This window comes from Daucus carota, chromosome 3 (genome assembly GCF_001625215.2).
Source record: "Daucus carota subsp. sativus chromosome 3, DH1 v3.0, whole genome shotgun sequence".
In the NCBI taxonomy this organism is placed as follows: Eukaryota; Viridiplantae; Streptophyta; class Magnoliopsida; order Apiales; family Apiaceae; genus Daucus; species Daucus carota.
In genome coordinates, this window is record NC_030383.2 from 28,657,387 (window position 1) to 28,675,329 (window position 17,943).

The following is a 17,943-nucleotide window of genomic DNA, read 5'->3' on the forward strand; positions in this document are numbered from 1 at the left end:
TTCAAACTACTAACATTCATCCACTAACTCCTACAAACCCTCAACTACATCTGACTTATTCTTGCTCCTAGTACATGCTAATTAAGAGCAAAGTTCAAACATTAAATTCAAAAACACATAAACCAAATACTTGAATAACAACTAAATTTAAAATTATTCCAACATTTCTTTATTAGTGTGTATTGATAGAGTGTATACTTTTGTTGATTTTTTGAAAATTTTTCTTGTGAACAAAAATGCATACTTAAATTTGTTCTTCAAAAATAAATTCACACAATAATAATGGAAACTAACTTTGTATGCTCTCCTTAAATTAAGTGTCAAAAATGATCAGGAGCATGTGTAATGGGATGGAAGGAGTACTGAAAATAATAAATAATTTATTCCTAAATTAAGATGAGTAGTATTTTTTGTAGTTGAAAGAAAAAACCTCATAACAAAACATTTTAAAACTTTTTATATTATTTTATATCATTCAAAATATATATATTCTAAAATCCTGTATGGTTGTATCGTTCAAGAAATAATTCTCAAAATTGTTATGTATAGCATAGAGGAGACACCTAAGAGAGTGTATTTGACTATTACAATACCATACATGATATAATTAATATTTTTTTAATTTTTATTAGCATCACATAAATCCCTTAATCTTAACATCTTAATATATGTAAGGTTGTACGGTTGAAATATTACTTTGTTTAACTTATTATTTTCATTCAAGACCAGACTAGTTAGACTATGTAGTACTTTTAGTAGTTGCACACACCACTTTGTTTGTTATCAAATTTGGACATTTTTTTACCAATTGCATGGAAGGAAAAGCCCAATTTTCTTGTAGTGTTTGACGGCTACTTGTAATGGTGTCCTCTTATTGTGTGATTATCAAAGTTGTCAAATTACTATATACACTCATGTGATTATGATGTATATCCCTCTGTCAATTTTTGAATGAGATAGTAAAACTATTATGCTAAAAAACGATCTGCATTTTGTTTTAACATCATAAATTTTTAAAAGTAAAACAAATAGAAACTATTAAGGGCCTTCTATCCCGCAACTGTAATTCTATCCTATTCTACAACTACTATCGGGTTGTCATCTCCTTCATATCTTCACATGTGTTCCGGGTTCTATAGATGTTAAAGGTGGTACTGTCCTTTGACTTTTGATGCCTAGGTTTTTCAGTAATTGTACCTTGCACAGCTCTGATTTACCTCAAATCATCTACTAGTCCCACTGAGTATTCCTATGACTGTAGGAATATTTAACAGAAAACAACACCATTATTAAGTGATCAAAACAAAAAGGAAGATTGGAAGTACTAGTAAGAGGTTGTTGAGCATAATGACCATGTTCACAAAACTTATAGAGGATTAGGTTCAAACTCAGGCAACAGATATTGAAGAACTTGATATAAGCTTGGAAACAGATGCCGAAGAACCAGATATTGAAGAACTTGATATAAGCTTGGAAACAGATGCCGAAGAACCAGGTATAAGCTGGTAAAACTCAAATAGAAAATGTCACCATTACTTACCCCTTAAAGGTATCATAAATCTCAAATAAACTTGGATATAATTATTTCCTCTTAATCATTAGATTATTATTAAGGAAATTCTTTGTGAAGTAGAAACATTAACTAAGATGACAATATAAAAGAGTCATGTTAGCTATTGACCTTTCTACCCAAAAATATTATTCTACAAAAATGATTAGTTTCTTGTTCTAACCTCATAAATTTTCTCAAAGGGCATTGAGAACTACAACATATATTAATTATTAACCTGTTTATAATGGTGTCACTTCATATATATGTAACATGACAAAACTGTTGGAAAATAATTTTAAATTTGTTATTTAGAGATTTGTTTTAATTTGCTTTGGTATAATTTGAATATGTTTTTTGTATTTAGTTTGATATAGTCAGCAAGACTAGGTTATAGTTGTTTCAGTTTTATTAGGTGATCGTGGCATAGATGCAGAAGTGGAGTAGTGATAAGAAAGCTGTTCCTATTTTCTAGTTACCACTTTCAGGAGGTTAGCTTGTTTTCACTTATTTAAATAGCTTTGTATGCATAAATGTAGAGAGTGGCTCTTCTTTGAGTTTATATAATATACAAAAATACTTGAGCAAAGCTAATAAAAATCTACAGTTTTCATCTTGTATCTATTTTATTTTCTACACATGGTATCAGAGCCATGTTGCTCCGTCGCCGGCGGTGGTGAAGTCATTGTTGGTGGAGGCGGTCCTCGTGGTGGCTGTGCTCGAAAAAAAACTACTGCAGGCAATGACATGAAGGTGGCAACGGTGCATATGTAGTATGTGATGCATGTGTAGTACGGGGCTGCCGAGAAAATGAGACCATGCCAAAGATGCCTACTGAAGGAAGAAAACGAGTTAGAGTGGCAGAAGGCCATAAAAAACGAGATGGAACAATTTGTGGAGGCAAGGACACGGAAGGTATTTGATGGAATGTCTGAGAGAGATATTGTTGCTTGGAATGCAATGATTTGTGGATTCGAATTATGGGTGATTATGTGCACATGGAGAGAAGTTCTCCAAAATTGTTTTTGATGAGAAGTGCATCAAACTTGATAGTGGTGAGAAGTGCATCACAAAATGAAGAGATGATGGTGAGAAGTGCATCACAAAATGAAGAGAAGTGCTTCATAAATTAAAGATTAAGGGGGAGATTGTTGGAAAATAATCTTAAATTTATTATTTAGAGATTTGTTTTAATTTGCTTTGGTATAATTTGAATATGTTTGCAGTATTTAGTTTGATATAGTCAGCAAGACTAGGTCATAGTTGTTTCAGTTTTATTAGGTGATCGTGGCATAGATGTAGAAGTGGAGTAGTGATAGGAAAGGTGTTCCTCTTTTCTAGTTACCACTTTCAGGAGGTTAGCTTGTTTTCACATATTTAAATAGCTTTGTAAGCATCAATGTAGAGAGTGGCTCTTCATTCGGTTTATATAAGATACAAAAATACTTGAGCAAAGCTCATAAAAATCTGCAGTTTTCATCTTGTATCTATTTTATTTTCTACAAAAACTAGAGGTCTCCATAGTATGTGATGTTGACATCTTGCTTTCAACATTCAAGGCCACCCATTAGCCGAACTTCCAATTTTATTTCATGTAGTGTGTACTACAACACCAACCTCAAGCACAGGGTGGTCAACCCGGTTATTTACTAAAGCACACCCACCAGCCAAACCTCTAAAAAGCGGCGCGTAAGAAAATTTGAGTTTGTCACGATCATCATATATGATACCAGCCATCCTATCATATGATATGGCTACTTCAACATCTGAATCATAAGTACAATTATAAATCCTTTTAATTCCTTTTTTTTTAATTTTGGCACTCCACCTGCCTAAAGGCACTCTTTGCACACCTCCGTACTTTCTGCTTGAGTTTGGAGAACCATCTGTGGTTCAACATATTAGAAAAAAATATGAGATTCTAACATTTTATCTAATGTACGTTATAAGCTTTTTTGAAAAAACTTCCTCCAAACATCTTGGTAATTCCCCCCTTTTAAGTATAGTAATATTTACCAATAAATATATCGATTTGAGTAATTAAAATACTCAAAACATATATACTTTATTAGTCACCGTGGTAATATACTCATATATATATATATACTTTATTAGTCAACCTGATAATATAACTATACTTCAAACCAGGAATTATGAACATGTTTGCCAAAACTTTTTTAAACAAGCTTATAACATACATTTGATAAAATGTTAGAATCTCATATGTTTTGCTAATATGTTGAACCACGAATGGCTCTCCAACCTCAGGCAGAAAGTATAGAGATGTGCAGAGAGTGCCTTTAGGCAGGTGGAGTGCAAAAATTTTTTTTAAAAAAAAATTGAAAGGATTTGTAATTGTACTTATGATTTAGATGTTGAACTAGCCTTATCATATGATAGGATGACTGGTATCATACATGATGATCGTGCCAAACTAAACTTTTCTTACTTCTCGCCTTTTAAAAAATTTGGTATCTTAGACTTTGTTAGACAAGCAGTTGAACCACAAGTCTTGTAACTAAACCAGAATACTTTGTTAAAATAATTATGGTTAACGTTGTCTGAAAGGTCTTTACACCATAGTTTTAGTTTTAACTGCCATTGTAATTTAGGTTTTCAAACATCACTTTCATCTTCTAAATGTGACCTTGTTTACTAAATAAAAACTGTAGTATGAAAGCATAGCCACAATAGGTTAGGTCTTAACCATAGTTATTTATATTTGACAGAATGGTTTATATATAACTTGTCCTCGAAACCAAAGTATTTACATAATTCCAAATTCTAAAAACTAGATACAAAACTAATTTAATCACTTGCGTTTTTTTTAGTTAGATTGATATATATCACCGTCGCGAACAACTTCTTGACCCTGTTCTTCAAGTCCAGATGGTATGACCTAGCGTGCACTTGTAATTAAAATGAAGCATATATCAGTTAGGACCAAGATTTTTATGAACCATATAACTATCACAAATAATTGAAGTCTTGTACGAAGAGATAATTACCTGGAAGCTGCCATCACCAATGCAAGCAATTACTCTTTGATTCTCGTCAGCTTGTGCATATACCCGAGTGTTGCACCAGCAAACCAACCGATGGATCCATATTGCATTTGTAATTCATACCTTCATTTATTATCATCCCTAAGGTTAAACAAATGCAAACAAAATGTAGGAGAAACCTAAATAGTAGGAGGAGAGTTTACCCACATCCCGTTGGCAAATTTAATTAGCACATGGGAGACGTTAGGAAAAGATACACTATCAAGATATCGTAGATTGTTTCCACGATTTTCTTCTCCTTTTTGTGCTAGCTAGAAGCAAAGTGGTTTCGTTGCCTTTATCAACCACAAGATTAGCTTTCTCCTCAACTTAATTGATATTTTGAAGTGCGACACTCGGAAGCATAGTGACCATATTTTTGACAACTATAACACTTAGAATTTGATTTGTCATACCTTGGAATATATCTACCTCTTTCACGACCTCTTGAATTTCTTGTCTCGTACAATCTTTTATCTTTTTTATTTTCCTCCCTTTGTTGGCCACATCCTCTTCCTTGTCCATGTAGAAATCCTCTTCCACGTCCTCGTCCACGACCTCTTTGACTCCTTCTGTATCTTCCATCATTATCTTTGAAAGATAATTTTGCCTGTAAGTCTTGTTCAATCGGCTCATTCTTTTTAAATATTTTCTTCATGGCCTTGTAGTGATCCCATAAGCTCATCAATAGTCATTTCATCTATATCTTTAGCCTCGTTAATTGCAACGACTTTGTAATCAAATTTAGAGTCAAGTGAACGAAGAACTTTTCAATAACACGAACATCACTTACCTCTTCTCCATTACTTTTCATTTCATTGACAACGGTCAAGACCCTTGAAAAACGATCCGAGATTAGTTCGGATTCCTTCATTCGCAAGGCCTCAAATTCATCATGAAGTCTTTGTAACCGAACTCTGTTTACTTTAGCATCTCCACTAAAAGAAGATTTGAGAGTATCCCAAACTTTCTTTGATGTTGTTGGAAGCCACTTTTTATCATAACTGATCCAAACATTGATGAATGATCATGATCGCCTTTTGATCCTTCATTCTTTGGGCTTAAGAACTTCATTCAAATTTGCTTCATTTTCGAGCACCTCCAATCCTTTTTCCATAATTTCCCACACATCATGTGCTCCAAGGACTGCCTTCATACAAATGCACTAATTCTCATAATTTTCTTTGGTGAACTTTTCCATTTGCCATGGATACATTCCATTTCACATGATCTCCTTCTTTTTTACGCCACACAAGACATCTTTGAAGACAAGTAGAGCCTTTGGCTCTTGATACTAGTTTGTTGGAAGAAAGGATCTCACTAAAACTCACACAAGACTATCTAGGAGAAGAAGTGTATTACATGAAATTTTACTTTATTACAAATGACTTGGTAAAAGGCTTTATATAGGACCTCATAGAAGAATCTACACACTTACTTAATTGCTAGATAATTCTTATACTCCAAAAGACTTCACTTGAACATTCTAGAGATTACATGTATCTAGACCAATACATTGAACATAGAAATATACTAATACATGTACCACCCTTATTCTAGAAACTCTCACATACTTCTATCATTTTAATAGTCAAAAATATATTATTTATTTTTAAAACCCAAGGTGGTGGCATGAAAATAGGAGAACAAATAGAAACAACCCAGACTAGTTCAAACTACTAACACTCATCCACTAACTCCTACAAACCCTCAACTACATCTGACTTATTCTTGCTCCTAGTACATGCCTACTAACACTCATCCACTAACTCCTACAAACCCTCAACTACATCTGACTTATTCTTGCTCCTAGTACATGCTAATTAACAGCAAGGTTCAAACATTAAATTCAAAAACACATAAACCAAATACTTAGATAACAACTATATTTAAAATTATTTCAACATTTCTTTATTAGTGTGTATGATAGAATGTATACTTTTGTGATTTTTTGAAATTTTTTCTTGTGAACAAAAACGCATACTTAAGTTTGTTCTTCAAAAACTTCGTGTAAACATCTTGGTAATTCCCCCTTCTAAGTACAGTTATATTTACTAATAAATACATCAATTTGAGTAATAAAAATACTCAAAACATATATACTTTACTAGTCAACCTGGTAATATACTCAAAATAGATATACTTTATTAGTCAACCTGATAATATAACTACACTTAAAAGGGGAATTACCAAGATGTTTGCTCAAAGTTTTTTCAAATAAGCTTATAACGTACATCAGATAAAATGTTAGAATCTTATATTTTTTGCTAATATATTGAACCACCGACTCTCCAACCTCATGCAGAAAGTACACAAGTGTGCAGATAGTGCCTTTAGGCAGGTGGAGTGCCAAAATTGAAAAGAATAAAGGAATTGAAAGGATTTTTAATTGTACCTATGATTCAGATGTTGAAGTAGCCTTATCATATGACAGAATGACTGGTATCATACATGATGATTGTGCCAAACTCAACTTTTCTTACCGGTAGCATATTAGAGGTTTGGCCCGTAGGTGTGCTTTAGCAAATAACCCGGGTGAGCAACGTATGCTGGAGGTTGGTGTTGTAGTACAGACTACTTGAAATAAAATTGGATGTTCTCGGTCAACAACAACAACCCTCGATGAGATCCCTCTTGCTTTTGAAGTTAGGTCACCATTCAAGTTTTAGATACTAATGAGTGGAGAATACTAATGATGTCAAACATCAAATCATGAGCAGCTTCCTTGTTAGATCTTAACGCTCATTGAATCAGTATTTGTAGCATCATATATCCTTTACTAGCAATATACACTTCTATATTTCAAATGATATTAAGAACAACAATAATCAAAATAACTAAAACGAATGAATATAATCCAAAAATAGTCTTCATTACATTTAAACATAAATTTAGTCTTTTCCACCAAAACACATACACAAACTAGGGGCAAACCTAAGCCAAAATAACCAATATTCCACAAAGTTTGAATATTCAAAAGTTAGGAAAAAGAAAGCCTAGTAAGCTCAATGTTGATGGTTAATGGTAGAAAACTAGTGGATCAGACTTAATATCAACTAAAAATTGTTTAAAACCTCCTTGCTCTTCAATAATTAACTCCATAACATATCTGATAATTCTTCAAGAACACAAAAGTCGTTTAGTGGCACAATTGTCAAATTATGTGGTTTCGCATGAGTGTTTGCATCTAGGATTGTAGAATCTGAAACTTTAAATTGTGACCTAACTTCAAAAGCAAGAGGGATCTCATCGAGGGTTGTTGTAGTTGACCGAGAACTTCCAGTTTATTTCATGTAGTGTGTACTACAACACCAACCTCGAGCACAGGATGCTCAACCCGGTTATTTACTAAAGCACACCCAGTAGCCAAACCTCTAATAAGCGGCGCATAAGAATCATAAGTACAATTACAAATTCATATGATAGGATGGCTCGTATCATACATGATGATCGTGCCAAACTCAACTTTTCTCACCCGCCCCTTATTAGAGGTTTGGCTAGTGGGTGTGCTTTAGCAAATAACCCCGGTGAGCCGCGTGTGCTCGAGGTTGGTGTTGTATTATAGACTACATGAAATAAGATCGGAAGTTCTCCGTCAACTACAACAACCCTCGATGAGATCTCTCTTGCTTTTGAAGTTAGTTCACCATTCAAAGTTTCAGATTCTACACTCCTAGATGCAAACACTCTTGCGAAACCCCAAAATTTGACAAATGTCCCACTAAATGACTTTGGTGTTATTTTACAATTATGTGATATGTCGTGGAGTTCAATTTAAATAGCAACAAGTCTTTTAACTCATCTTATTTGATATTAAGGCTAAACCACTAGTTGTATAGCGTTAACAATAACATTGAACACACTAGATTATCTTGTTCCGAACTTTAAAAATTATGGAATGTTGGTCATTTTGGTTTATGTTTACACCTAGTTTGTGTATGTGTTTTGTCAGACAAGACTAATTTTATGTTTGAATCTAATGAAGACTATTTTCGAATTATATTCATTTCTTTATTTTATTATGATTATTGTCGTTGTTAATATTATACTCTTGTATGTTGCTTTTTTCGTGGGGAGTTTAAATCTGGAAAAGTATATTGCTATTAGAGGATATTTGATGTTACAAATACTTATTTGATGAGCCTCACCATCTTACAAGAAAGTTGATCATGATTTGATGATTCACGTATTTGTATTCTGAACTCATGAGTATATGAAGGATGGTGAGGATTTACTGTTCCATTAGCATCTCAAGTTGGTTAGTATTACAATGAGTAGCACATTTCCATAAGGGATATATATCTATATATAGGTGCAACATATGAACCTAAAAAAATTATTTTATAAAATTGCTTTTAAGTTTTTTATAATTAATAAAGTTATTTAAAACTCAAATATTTTTAATGAATTTATTTAAACTATTCTTATTATAGTTTTAAAGATTTAATAAACAAGATAATGATTATATAAGTCATTAATCACCTAATTGACCATTTTTCATATTAGATAGTATTAACACTTATATGGGGTGTGTGTGTGTGCCTTTCAATCTTGTTTTGCTTTTGAATAACTTGAAACCAAAACTCCAAACCTAAAACAAACCCATTAAGGTTTTAGTTAATTAAAAAAAATTAAAGTTCTTATACAAAATAGCTCCTTCAAATAAATACCAATGAGTAGATATATATGTTCTTAGGTAATCTAAATTTGTTTAACATTTGTTTCCAAATGAATTTATGAGCATAAAGCTGTAAAAATCACCATGTTCACAAAATTATTGAGGGTCATGTTCAAGCTCCACAACAGATGCTAAGACTTGGAAACAAATGTTGAAGGAAGAGCATGGTATAAGCTCGGAAAACAGATGTTCGCATTACTAGACCAGTATATCCACGTTTGAGGTTAAATGTATCATAAATTTCAAATAAACTTCGATATAACTTATTCATCTTTATCATTGGTTTATTATTAACCATACTAGCCTAAAACCCGTGCAAAGCACGGGTGACCTTATTATGCAGGAAAAAAAAGGTTACATAAAAATATTAAGTAATTCAAAAATTGTTCCTCACACACACATATATATATTTAGATATTAAAATATTTATGATTTTGAGAAAAAAGTAGAAATACTACTCTATACTTCTCATAATTCCTTCTTAACTTTTTACACAAATGGTACGGATAAGTGTTTTAACTTATATATAACTGAGAAGTAGCTTTGGCACTATAAGCATCTTCAGCATCCTGGCCAAGCGAGTAGTAGATTTACCATAAATACCTGAGATGGAAGAAATACACTGAGTAATAGAAAAATGCATGACCTGGTTGAGAGCAGGGCCTTTCAAGATCACGATGAATAAATTTAAATCTCGAGAGCAATAAATTATGCGTAAAGCAGAACTTGCAAACAAAATCTATAAGGTTTCAGCATATCATTTCTATGTCAGTCCTTTTAGCTCAAGGCCAAATTACACACAACTGATAAAGAAAGCAATGCAAGACCAAGAAAAGTTGCACTGTATTATGATAATAAACGATTTTTCATGTGCTAAATCAAAATATACTTTTATTCATTTGAACTACTTGCTCAAGGGCTTTGAATTTCATGTGCTTGTAAATTGTGATTACTCTGTCTTGTCCTTGGATCTTCAATCGAGAAACTATGTTGTATGCTGATTAGTCTGGAGTGCATATAGATCCCGGGAGAAGTAAAGCATTATAAGTAATCGATTAGAATCTAAATTAAGAAAAAGATTGGCCGCGCCTCTAAGGGTTTCGGGGAAGATTTGCCCCTACCAAGACATTCCTCTAGAATTTGCCGCTACACAGAACCTATTCATTGGACGAAAAAAAAACGTAAGGGCTGTTACAAACCTATTTTCTCCTAGATTAAAATTCCAATTTAGTTTTCTTATATTTTTAATTAGTTGTTCCAGACAAATTGAACTATAATATTATGTATCTATAAAGCTTCTGCTCAATTCATGGCGAGACCCTTATAGTTTTGTACTTGATTCTCTTGTTCTTCTGTTCTATATTGACTGCTTAATTAATATGCTACTGGATTTAATTGAAATGTCTATCATTTGAATACCAAGCACATCTACAAAGAGAAATGACTACAGCCTACAGATTGCAAACCTGTGAGCCGGAGTGAAAAAATTTTGCCCGCACTTTGTGTGCGGGGACCCTTGTAAAAATTTATTAATTTAATTAACTTCGTTAAATTCGAAAAATGGAAGAGAATTATACATGTGTATATAAAACAAAGTTAAACCTAGGGAATTTTGATTGTGCGTGCTTACACCCTCGTTAAAAAATTATTAATTTATTAAGTTCGTTAAATTCAAAAAATGGTATATAATTAGACATGTGTGTATACTGCATCGATAAAAACACTCCTAAACAACTATAGTACTATACAAAAGGGAAATATGCCCGCGCTACGCGTGCTAAGACCACCGTTACTTTTAAATAGTTTATTATATTCAAAAAAATATTTATTGGGTATTAATGATTATTATGATTAATAAATATTATGAAACATTATTCTAATATTGACATGGGGAATGATATTAGCAAAATTAAAATTGCTAAATTTATATCTAAATAAAAATGTCACTAATCCAAGTGTTAACATTACGGTCACAACTGTAGCACGGATATCATCAAATGCTAAAACACAAAAATATAAAAATACTTAAAAACATGAGAACATAAATGTTAGACATAATCCAAAGTATACTACAGAACTATTACACACCCATGTACACTTGGTATAAGCATGAACAAAATAGTATCTGCAACATAATACCATCGTCTCCAATGTCCACATGCTCTGTAGGATCTCCTACTTAGTCAAAATCATCGGATAAATCTTTCACACCAGACGTGGACGTGCCACTACTTGGACGGAAAGGTTTTATTGATTATGCCAGATATAAGTTATATAGCATGGAAGGACATATATGCAGAAAGATAAAATTACAAATCATGGAATTAATAATTTTAAAGGATAAAGACATAGGAGTAATATTGATGGTTTATATACCTGAATTATGAAGCCGTGACAGAACATAGGAAGAGGTAAAATGAGCATTTGCAGTATCAGACATGTTGTGAGGCGCTTGATTGTTCTAGCTATGTGGTTGAGAATTTGGCTTTGGCAGTCAAGTCTCATATTTGAACTAAAATCAGTGCTGCCATTCATCTTAGGCGAAAAACCCGTCCCAAAGAAGTCTTCACCCTTGAACTGATCTACTACAATTTCATTCTTCACTTTTTATTCCTTATTCATATGAGATAGCTCAGATAATTGCAAATTCAGAAGAATATGCACATGATTTTTGCCACTAATGCAGGTAGAATACATATGTTCTGTTTAGTATAGGCAGAAATAAAGTTTATGTTTAAAAATATTATACTTGCTGAAATTTACTTTACTCAGAGCAAACATAAATATTCCAATAATTAATCTGTTTCTGGAACTTAACATCAAAATGGTTTTGTAAATTATAATGAATGACATATTAATGAATTCATTCATCTCAAACATATAAAACAATTTAAAAACAATATCACAAATAGACTGCAGAGCCACATAAGTGTTATATAGAAGGATGTATTGATTTAACTCAGATAAATCATCTATATTTATCCTTAAGCAAATATAGATAACAAATTGCAGTCAGTAGTTGGATATAAGCATAACCCCAGCAACAGTAAATTCAGACACATGATTTTAGTTCAAATACGAGACTTTAATGCAGTTGAGAAACTCACATGAAAAAAGATGATTAATAGAGCAAAGGTAAGATAAATATATCCGGTTAGTTATTATCTTTAGAATGTGCTGCAACTTTTCTGCTTGCGAATGACAAAGAGGTAAGGTTTTGTTTAACCATCAATATAGATATTTTGATTAGTTTTCTTAGATAGCAACCGCGAAATTTAGTGACCACTACACAATCAAATAAGTTATCACTAAAACAATAGAAATAATTCTAGATTACTGATATACATTATCATAAAAATAATTAAATTATACAACTGGCCTTAATAAACTTCTAACTTATCCCACCTACTCCCACATGAGTCCCCCAAACACAAAATTGTGTGAATACATACATGCATTTAATCATAAATATATCAATATATAGCATTCTCTGGGTCAGTTCCCTACCTTTTTGAGTTAGCATTTCTAGAGTTTAAACCTGATGCTAATTATGTACTCCCTCCGTCCCGCCAGGAAGGTTTCCAGCTTGGTCTCTTGAAGTTGCATCAGTAGACTGCTTTGTACCACCATGAGATGCTTTAAGATCATTCTCTTTTTGTAATCGGCTCAAATATAATCGGTAATCCTGCACAATAGAGAGGAGGCACAAGGGTTTTCTATTAGATTAAGCATAACTTTTGTTAGATGTAATGAAAGATTAGTTGTATAACTTGAAACTTAACTACCTGCAAGTGGCTAGCAACGTTTTCTCGTGTTAACCAGGGCACATTCATCAACTCGAGTATTTTGGCTCCTATTGTTGGGTTCTTTTAAATTGCTTTTAAGAGTTTCTAATAACAGATTCTATATATTAGAACATGCATTAACATCTGGACAACATGACACAAATGTAGGGAATTTATTTACCTTCTGATACCTTCAGCTTCAGATTCTTCTTTATTTTCCATATACAAGATGCCAAATTTAAACCTAGTAAACAAACTCCTGCTGATGCTGATAAGCTAATTATGATGGCAGCTCCAATTATTGACCTATCTACCTGAAAATTAGGAAAGCAACCACAAGAAGCAGTGGTAAATTGTTTTGTAAAGAAACTGGAACATCAAAAATCTTACAAATAAATTTGAAATGACTCTTGATTTAATAAATAGTTACCTGAATCAGAAAAGGCCGCCCTTATGTATAAATCTTGGCCTCCTTCAGATACTTCTCTCATGTGTTTCAGATCCCCAAACCATTGTAAACATCCAGTTTCCTCATGTGAAATATTCGAAGTAGCATAAGCTGTACAGGAGCAGTTGTTCAAGCATACTTTTTTTACATTCCTTAAGATTCATATTCTCATCAATCCAGGTGGAAAGTGTGTCTGGTCCTTAATATGAGAATACTTGCGGAAACCATCTCCTTTTTGGAAATTAAGTGGTTTCTTCCTTGTACACCCACGACTCCAATCCCCATTGGTATAAGTGTCTATGTAACTTGGAGCAAATTTTTTCAAACACGCACACCTAGGATTATTATCAATGCATAAGTCCCATATTGCATTGTGTGGGTATCCAGTAGGATCCAAGCTATATGTATATCCCCCTGGAGCCGGATCATCGCTATTCTTCCAGCAAGACAGAAACCATTCTTGACCTGTCGCAAACTACTCTAGTTCTCTTCCCAGCAGAAGGATCACTAAAGTTTTTATCATTGTGCTTGTTATGAAAATCTTTTCTTTTCCTTCCTGAATTCAGATCACTTCCACAAAATAAAAAACCATCTTCTTTTGGAAAACATGTTGCCAGATATTCTTAAGTTCTTTCATTCTGATAGGCTTCAGAAGATAGTGGCATGCTCCATGTTGAACACCTTTCATAACGTTGTTAGTTTCCCCATCAACTGACATCATTGCATAAAAAGGTTCAGAATTGAACATTAGGTAATAGTTCTGCTGGTTTGCAGTACAACAAATTATACAATTTTAATATAATTAATATGCCACCTCATTATAAATATTCTATTCTGGATATCAACCTTATGAATGTAGTTGTAATTTTAATCAGACCTTTTTCCATTTCTGCTCCAACTATGATTTTGCTCCACAAAGATGGCCTGACAGCATATGTATTGAACTATTAGAACTCCAATGCAACAATATTGGCAAGTGAAAATTAACATTATAGTAACTACATATCCTTTTGACTGCAACAATATTAGGGAATAAATTCTACGCATAGTCCATGTGTATCATCAATTGTAAATAAAGATCAAGTGAACTCACCATCCTACGATGCTATACTGAGAATTTGAATGGAAATCAGCAGTAAAAATATCTGAAGCCTTTGAGCTTAAATTTTAAAAAATGAGAGATTTAAAACTAACCGGGCTGGACAACTAATCACCAGAAACCAGAATTGTAATAAATTTATAACAAGTCCTAGACACACAACATAAGCTGGCTATGGTCTTTAGGAATAGGAGCAGACATATTAATAATAAATTATGGAAGTAGACTTTATATTCACCTTAAAATGTGTTTATAATGTTTTGTTCCCTGAAGAGTGAAATGCTTAAACATAATTAATTATATTGTGTAGTTTGTTTGCTGAAGTTTTTAGAAATGGCGAAAGGTTTGATATGGGCAACAGCTGAAGATTTGGCTAGGAATAAAGGTCGGGTTCTGTCATTGTATCGCCAGATATTGAGGAGCCGAAACTTACCCAATTTGCCACTGAACTTGGCGGCTCGATTATCTAAGAAAGCAGAGGTCCGTGCCATCTTTATGGTGAGCCTAGCATTTATAAAATATCAAAGTGCAGTGCAAAACGAAAGTTGTAGTGCTTTATTTAGGTAGCACCTGCAAAGCACACACGTGTAGAACACCAATTCTATATGCTGAATTCGCATCACATTGAGTTAATTTTTCAAACAACTCTCAGATCAAACACTTTACGTGCAAAGAAAGAGTACAACCAGGAACCAAAGAAAGAGCACAACAGAGGCAGCTAAAAACAAAGATCAAATTAATCAATTCTTATAAGCAACTAATTTACTGAATTTAAGATAGATAAACAATGGATAACAAAGAGAGATACTTAATCAAAAGAGAGACAACTCATATCCATATATATTCAGAAGAGAGACAACTTATATCCATACATATGTATGAAGAACAAACCTTTAGCGGAGATGAAGTTCTTGAGAGAGGGCGGTGGTTCAGAGACGGAGGAAGACAGAGGCCGGTCTGTACTATTTGCTTTATTCTGTAAAATCAATGTCCAGATAGAAGTCTAAGAGGAGCAGTTGTTTATTAGTAATAGGCTAGTAGTAACGAAGTAACAAAAGAAAAGACCAAAATAAAATGACCAAACCAAAAAATGTGAAGAAAAAACAGGACTACAAATTATACCCTTCTTGGCTTTTTATAGTATAGTATAGATTCTTTGTCGAATAGTAACAACTAATTAAGATGATCGTCTAAAGGAGTCATATTAGCTATTGACCTTTCTTCCCAAAAATATTATGCTACAAAATGATTAGTTTCTTGTTCTAACCTTATATATTCTCTCAAAGTGCATCCAAACGTACAACATATATAAATTATTAACATTTTAACAAAGGTGTCTCTTCATATATATGTAACATCACAAAATTAGCTATTTTATTTCATTAATTTCTAAATGTTGTTTTTTTATTTATATTTTCAACTTTTGTGGGAATAATTATAAGACGTCTTGGCCACCTTCTATGTTAAAATTATTAGTGTGAAATGGAAAATTACCTAAGAAAGTTTTTTAAACCATATTCTTCATTGTTTATGAAACTATATCACCAGACTTATTAAAGAAAAAGGGCACTTTCTTTGGAGACTATTAAGATTGAATCAACTAGTGTCCATTATTGGTGGCCCAGCACCCTCACCCAATGTACATTTGACATATATATACTTGATTTATATTTTCATCAACAGCATCATCAGTTCTTGGAAATGAAAAACAATAGCCAACATTGAAATTTAGCATAAATAATTCTTAATGAAAACAGAGTGACTATGAAATTGGAATATAGAGATATTTCCAGACATAAAAGATGCAATCAGAGTCCAACAAAAAAATTGAATGTGATGATATTGCACTTAGTTATTATAATCATTCAAGGCCTAACATATATAATAGATGGGTTGTATATATATAAATAGGAAAAGAAGAAACTCTCATCAAAGATGAGGCTCAATTATAATAAATTTTCAATGAGACTTAATACTTGGCCTCTATATACATAAATTGTATACAAAACATGAATTAAAATTAAGGGGTTCAAGAGGACTAATAAAGCTTGATTCACCTTTAGTTTTGAGGAAACAACAGCGCCCCAGGCGCCTCAAGTGTAAGAGTTTGTTACCCTGATGTTTATGAAGTGGTATAATACACAAGTCTATGTATTGCTAATCTTTGTGCCTTGACTCCATCAAGAATTCTATGAAGAGATAGCCGCCGCTGCTTCAAGTCTTTTACAGGTCTCATCTAAATAACTAGTGTATTAGGGTTCTTAAACCTAGAAATTTCCATTTCATGAAAATGACAAAATTATCCTCCATATTTGTATTATTTAAATGATTTTAATAGTATATTAATATTTTAGGCAACAAACGCAAATATCAAATTGTAATTCTTATATGTATAATAATTTAGAATGTATATATCTATAAATATATGTTCCCTTATGTGTTGTTAAATCAAATATTTACAAAGCGTAATTAATTTAAACTCTCAAAATTTAGACTATAATCATAATAAAAGCAGTATAAATTTGGAAAAAGTTAATAATTATTGTATTATCTAAAATTTCATATATGTATAGATTAAGCTTCTATTCTATAAAGTATAAAAAATAATAATTAACCAAAATTATATTCATAATAAAATTATTCTTTTCCAAATTTGTCTTTAGCAAACAAATATGAATTCTGTAATATTTTATACTTGACCAATTTATGGATTTCGTTTCCATTATTTAAAAAATTAAATTGAATCATACTGAATACTATGATAATTAATATCATTATTATAATATTAAAATAAATAACTATAAGGCGGTTACTAAAAATAAAAAAATATATACATGATCATATTCAAAAATAAAGAATTGGATTTTTATCATTATAATATCTCATTTTATTCGATTGAAAAAAATAAAAAAATATATACATAATCATATTCAAAAATAAAGAATTGGATTTTTATCATTATAATATCTCATTTTATTTGATTGATATTTATGTTCTCTCGTTCAGTTAAGGATACACACACACACACACACATATATACATGTTATATTATTTATATTAATACACGTATTTGCCAAATATATATTTGAATTTTAGTTTTATTTAATGTAAATGAATCCCAGTTTATATATATAATGAATTTTCACTATTGTTATCTTTTACCAACTATTATAGCTAACGTTATTAAAGGAGTCTCTAGCATGATTTACTATTTTTAAATTAACAAAATTATATCAAGCTTGGTATTTAAAAGAATTTGAATCGATCCAAACCATATCCTATATTTTCGGAAATTTATTTTTATATTAATTCAATGAGCTTCAACTTAATTATGAGAGAA

At 32.0% G+C, this 17,943-nt stretch overlaps 1 long non-coding RNA gene across 1 annotated transcript; it reads right to left on the reverse strand.

The window, feature by feature from the left end:
• Positions 1 to 11,279: 11,279 nt before the first annotated feature.
• LOC108204016 (uncharacterized) lies at positions 11,280 to 15,641 on the reverse strand. The gene is made up of 6 exons (XR_001803596.2): positions 15,495 to 15,641; positions 14,382 to 14,428; positions 13,487 to 14,215; positions 13,238 to 13,370; positions 13,057 to 13,161; positions 11,280 to 12,956 (listed from the first exon to the last, which is right to left on the reverse strand). It is a non-coding gene; the product is annotated as an uncharacterized LOC108204016 (long non-coding RNA).
• Between the last annotated feature and the right edge of the window lie 2,302 nt (positions 15,642 to 17,943).